The sequence below is a fragment of the Electrophorus electricus genome, chromosome 3, assembly GCF_013358815.1.
Source record: "Electrophorus electricus isolate fEleEle1 chromosome 3, fEleEle1.pri, whole genome shotgun sequence".
In the NCBI taxonomy this organism is placed as follows: domain Eukaryota; kingdom Metazoa; phylum Chordata; class Actinopteri; order Gymnotiformes; family Gymnotidae; genus Electrophorus; species Electrophorus electricus.
Window position 1 is genome coordinate 27,045,779 of NC_049537.1, and position 6,047 is coordinate 27,051,825.

The 6,047-nt window shown below is 37.6% G+C and overlaps 1 long non-coding RNA gene across 1 annotated transcript; it reads right to left on the reverse strand.

Moving 5' to 3' along the window:
- Nucleotides 1-496: 496 nt before the first annotated feature.
- Nucleotides 497-5,141, reverse strand: LOC113591917. Its single transcript, XR_003412257.2, has 3 exons — nt 4,860-5,141; nt 977-1,134; nt 497-587 (listed from the first exon to the last, which is right to left on the reverse strand). It is a non-coding gene; the product is annotated as an uncharacterized LOC113591917 (long non-coding RNA).
- Between the last annotated feature and the right edge of the window lie 906 nt (nt 5,142-6,047).

Consider the following 6,047-nt stretch of genomic DNA (forward strand, 5'->3'; position numbering starts at 1 on the left):
AAAAAAAACTCATTTTGACAAGATACCATCCTTACTGACAAGAACCCACTTCTGAAAGTTAGCCATTATGCTCTCACATTCTTGTGGGAAATGACCCGTATGGCCTGTTGAGACTGAGTTGAGACAATTTGGAAATGAGTTCTCTGAGGACTTAGTGAGCCGGTAACTTAAATATGATCTTGGATGGAGGATAATTTTTTTGGTTTCACATCCAAAATTCGCTGTAAATTTGACACAAAAATTGAAAATAAAAATAAATTAGGGTGTAATATGATTTAAAGATTGTATGATTAGAATTCATTTTCTTCAATTTGTGACATACTTTATGGCTGAAGGAATTAGAAAATATTAAAGTACCAGCTACCCAGTCTTAACTGAAAAGATTATATTTGACAATGATCAATTGTAGCATGTCAATACAATACACATGTAGAGAATAATATGACAGCACTCATATATTATTAAGTGATTTATTTGACTCAGGACAACTGTAGAACTGACATGAACTATAGGCATAGATCTGACATGTTGCTTGAATTTTTTTTTCTTCATCCTCAATCAGGAAATGTCAGGTGGACAAGGAATATCTGTTTTTAACAAAGAAATTTAGACATAAGCAGCAATCAGGTTACCCTAAATAATCTTACATTTACATTTACATTTACGGCATTTAGCAGACGCTCTTATCCAGAGCGACTTACAAAACTGCTTTGTCATTTACTCATAGAATATATCCAAGTACAGTACAGTAAGTTAGAATTAAACATACCAATGAACTAGAATACTGTAGAATACAGGAATGAATGTTGATACCTAGAAGTGCAAAATACATAAGGTCTATCTGAAACAATAAGTGCTATAAACTTACCTTACAAAACAAAATTCATTTTAGAATTGTTTTTCAGTGACTAATGTGTCTCTCCTGTTATTCTATGAAAGCTTTTGAAAACTTGTCATAACGATTCAATTTACTTACTAAAGCACATGTTTAAATCTTGAAGTGAGGACTAATACTCATCTAATCGGCTCTCAGTCTCATAGTCAGGTTGCCAATGTTGGTAAAACATAGCTTAATGTAGACTTCTTGCCTTCTGTAGCTGTAGGTTTTCCAAAAGAAGAATAGAAAACTACCTGCTTAAAAATAAACAATAAAAATATAAACTGAATTGTTCAGAAACATTTTAATACAAAACATTCACCAAGAATTTGGGGGGGGGGGGGGTTTACACTCTTGTTTCTCATTGCAGGCCTTAAGGACTGATTTCAAGACCAGTTTTGGAAGTTTGTCATCCAAATTGTTCTGGAAGCTATCCAAAGATTTGGCAGAATTATTCATAGCCCACACAAACCAAGACACTGGGGCCCTGTAACAGGCAGTGAAGGCTGTCAATCTGATACAAAGTACAGAAATATTATACTGCAGACCTTAATTATTTAAGACTAATTCATTCAGAACAGTTTTCATAATTTGTATATAGGAAAGAAAGGCAAATTAAACCAAGCTGTACTGGTGTCAGGAAGTGCAAACGTGTGCTATTAACTTTCCCACACTGCCTGTTAATCATGCCAAAAGTGATATTTACACAAGCAGGGAGTTATAAATAATTACCGACAAGCAACAGAGGGTGTTCTTAATTAATTAGTCTAAAGTTGGGAGCAGTAGTCAAAAAGATACAAACAAACATGTATACATTAAGAAAAGAGATAAAAACATGAGAAAACTAATGCTGGCACAATTCTGGTCTAACATGTTGGCAATACAGTCTAGTAATACGATATGAGGTAAGTCAGGCTCCTTACGCATCATAATCTTAGTGTATGTGTGCGGTTTATGTCAGGTTATGTATTTCAAAGTTCAAGGCTCTTGTACAGCATATTAGTTATGAATTTCTTATCAATATCTAAATTGATATTGATTATCAATATCTAATTGTTATTATTCCTATTTATGAAAGACCAGAGGGAGACAAACATACATTACATGTATATTAAACTTAAACTATGGATGGCAGAAAATGTCCAGTATGAAAGTATATTTTACATGTTATTTCCCATATAGTGCCCATATATACCATATGTAGTGCAGAGCATCAATCAGTGTATTTTTTATTTCACAGTGTGAGTGTGTTAGCAGGTTTCAAACTTTCCAACACATGACACAAAAGAAGAAATATTGGAAATGCCATTTCACTTGTTAATACAATTGCTGCTTTATAACAAATATGCTTGCTTTGCAGTTTTCTAAAACTTTTTATTTTCAGTGGGTCTCAAAATAATTAATGGGAACAGTTAAATATACAGTTCTGAGCATCTCAAAGTGTGTGTTTTCAAGCCATTGACCTGGTTTTCTTGGTTCAAAATAGCTCTGATTTGAGCAAGATTAATAGTTATTCCCAAGTTGGTGGAGCATCACTACAGCATAAAAATACAGTGGTGTGAAAAAGTGTTTGTCCTTTTCCTGATATCTTATTTTTTTTGCATGTTTGTCATACTGAAATGTTTCAGATCATCAAACAAATTTAAATATTAGACAAAGATAACACAAGTAAACACAAAATGCAGTTTTTAAATGAAGGTTTTTATTATTAAGGGAAAACGAAAATCCAAACCTTCATGGCCCTGTGTGAAAAAGTGATTGCCACCATAAGAAAGAGACTGAGCAAAAATGGCCTGTATGGAAAGAGTTCCAAGACAAAAACCACTGCTGAGCAAAAAGAACATAAAGGCTTGTCTCAGTTTTGCCAGAAAGCAGCTTGATGATCCCCAAGACTTTTGGGAAAATACTCTGTGGACTGACGAGACAAAAGTTGAATTTTTTGGTGTATGTCTCATTACATCTGGTGTAAAAGTAACACAGCATTTCAGAAAAGGAACATCATACCAACAGTAAAATATGGTGGTGGTAGTGTGATGATTTGGGGCTGTTTTGCTGCTTCAGGACCTGGAAGACTTGCTGTGGTAAATGGAACCATGAATTCTGCTGTCTACCAAAAAATCTTGAAGGAGAAAGTACGGCCATCTGTTCGTGCCCTCAAGCTGAAGTGCACTTGGGTTCTGCAGCAGGACATTGATCCAAAACACACCAGCAAGTCAACCTCTGAATCGCTTAAGAAAAACAAAATGAAGACTTTGGAATGGCCTGCTCAAAGTCCTGACCTGAATCCGACTGAAATGCTGTGGCATGACCTTAAAAAGGCAGTTCATGTTCAAAAACCCTCCAATGTTGCCGAATTACAACAATTCTGCAAAGATGAGTGGGCCAAAATTCCTCCACAGCGCTGTAAAAGACTCATTGCCAGTTATCGCAAACGCTTGATTGCAGTTGTTGCTGCTAAGAGTGGCCCAACCAGTCATTAGGTTTAGGGGGCAATCACTTTTTCACACAGGGCCATGTAGGTTTGGATTTGTTGCCCCCTTAATAATAAAAACCTTCATTTAAAAACTGCATTTTGTGTTTATTTGTTATCTTTGTCTAATATTTAAATTTGTTTGATGATCCGAAACATTTAAGTGTGATAAACATGCAAAAAAACAAGATATCAGGAAGGGGGCAAACGCTTTTTCACACCACTGTACATGTGAAGGAGTATCCTGTTAGCCTGAGGCAAAAAGTAAGTGAAACAAACTAATGGTCTCCATGTACTCTGGTCCGCCACATAAAATGTTGCGGAACTGTGTTTTAATTGCTTCTGTTATGTCTCTTGTTCTCTTAGAAGTTCAAATTTTTAACTGCTGACAACAAAGTCCAGCCCTTGTAGGACATGCTTCTGTACTGTCATTGCAGCATTCCCAGTGGCATCCCTGCATCACTCAGGCCCCTGTGGAGGGGGTTGTGTGCTGCTGAACAACATGTTTTCTCTGGGAAGTACATGCCTGTGGCAGAAGCAAAAAGGATGTTCCTGCTTCAGACTCACAGAGGCCAGCAGTGCTAAGCAAAGGCAGCAAAGCCCGGTGAGCTCAGCTGTGACGAGCAGGAAAGGCCTGGATCTGCTCCACACTTGTTCTGTACTCGAAGCCAAGAAACCTTGCCTACTTAAAGGGACAGCTCTCTCCAACTTTGTATTTACCGCCAGAGTGGAAGTCTCTATTACCTCACCAAATTATGTAACTTATTGTTGTGTGTGATGACTTGTGTTGGTAAATGCTGAATTTGATTTTGTGGGATAATTTCTGGTTCTTCTCACTTCTGTATTAACCTCCTGCATCTCACCTTTTATCACAACAGCCACAGCGCAGTCCCAGTGGGACAGCTTCTTATAGCACTCTGGCCAGCCTTTCCTCTTATCTATCCAAATCACCTGCAAACTGTAGTTCTTTATTTTTTCCTCTTACACGGTCTGTCTCATTTGTTCTTAAGCCTGAGTGTGAGTAATAGTACCCTCTGAACATTATGGCAGTCAGCCAGCCTGTGAGTCATTACTGAACACAGAATGTATGTTTCATCTTATTTTGTAGGGGTGACTATAAAAAGGCTGTAACAGGTCAGATGGAACAGACCATATTGTAACCATATTATGAAAAGATCAGTCAAGTTTTTTGTGTAAATTAGAAAATGCCACAAATCAAGTGTACACATTTTCCCTGTTTTCACCACAAGAGGCCTCTATATTACAACCGTCCTTTAGCTCAGTTCTATTTGTACCTGTGCATCTGGTAATAAACTGTGTGTGACATCCTATATATATTGTATAAAAAAAGACCACAAAATACAGCCAAGGATAAAAATAAATAAATAAATAAATGGAACATTATGAAATAGACACATTTAACTCCACAAAAAAATGCCTGAAAGCTTCCCTTATTTGTAAATTTGTAACTTTTTTTGTAAACTTTTCCAGAATAAAAGGAAATTGTCATACCTCTCACACTAATAAACATCCTCATGGAGGGTCTTATCTTGAATCCATCCAGGGTATACAGCTTCCTGATGAGACACAGCATTCTGGCACGTCATCCATAAAGACACCAGTCATCCATAATGCGTACAATCCTATGGTGCAGCACGGTGGTCTTCTGAATGGATGGGTCACTGTTTTTTCACATTTTGCTTGGCATGCCTGTGATGGTGGTGAGGAGCACCCTCCGCAGGGCGCTCTAGTTACATAGGCCTCCTGTGTATGTGCTGTTGGCTCTGGTTTGGGGCTTCATATAACAGACTAGACTGAGTTTCTGAGTCCTCTAATGTTACCAGCTTGGCCTGCTGGCATTCTGCATATTGATGGCAACCACGGTCCTCCAGCTGCTCCATGTGTGCTGAGCCACGAGGGCCCGCACGGGAAGTCACAAAGCGATGCCCAGAACTGAAAGAAGGCCTGTAGGGGGGTTCTTGTCCACAATGGCATCAAAACACTGAAAGCCATGCTTGTGGGAGGCCATTTTTCTCAAAGGCCAAGAACAGCAGTCAGTTTGGTGGTCTGGGTCAGAAAGGAAAGGGCATCACATCAGAACAGAGAAGGCTGCTGTGCTCTCAGAGGTAGCGGTTTGTTTCCTCCAGCCTCGCAGAATGCATAAATTTTTCTTCTCCTTCAAGCCACACTGAAAAAAATAGCAATGAGCAAAGTTGTGATTAACTATGTTTACAGAATGACATGACTGTGTGTTGATGAGTCAATATTTGTGTCCGATTGTTTTAATGACGTCTCCTCCTAAATGAAATGGTAAACACACGCACAGTAAACAGCACTGTCAACATCTTGCTGACATGCAGTGTGATTTTTTAAATAAAATGAAACATCAGAGAATTGAAATAATAATCCAAACTTTAAAATACTTGCAAATTCAGATTCCCTGATGTAACAATCTTAAAGAAATTAAATGAAATTAAAAGTTTGGACAGAGTTTCTGTAAAACCCAGACCATTTCAATTTGAAATCAATTGCCTTTGATTTTTAAAGATCAGGACAAAATACAAAACACTTATACATTGCAGTACAAAGTGAGAAAATGCATCATTGCTTGGGTGTGCTATACTTTAATCATAAATAATGCTACATTCTGTAAGAATTACTAGAATTACTCTCACAGTAATAAAAGGCCTGCTCCTATAA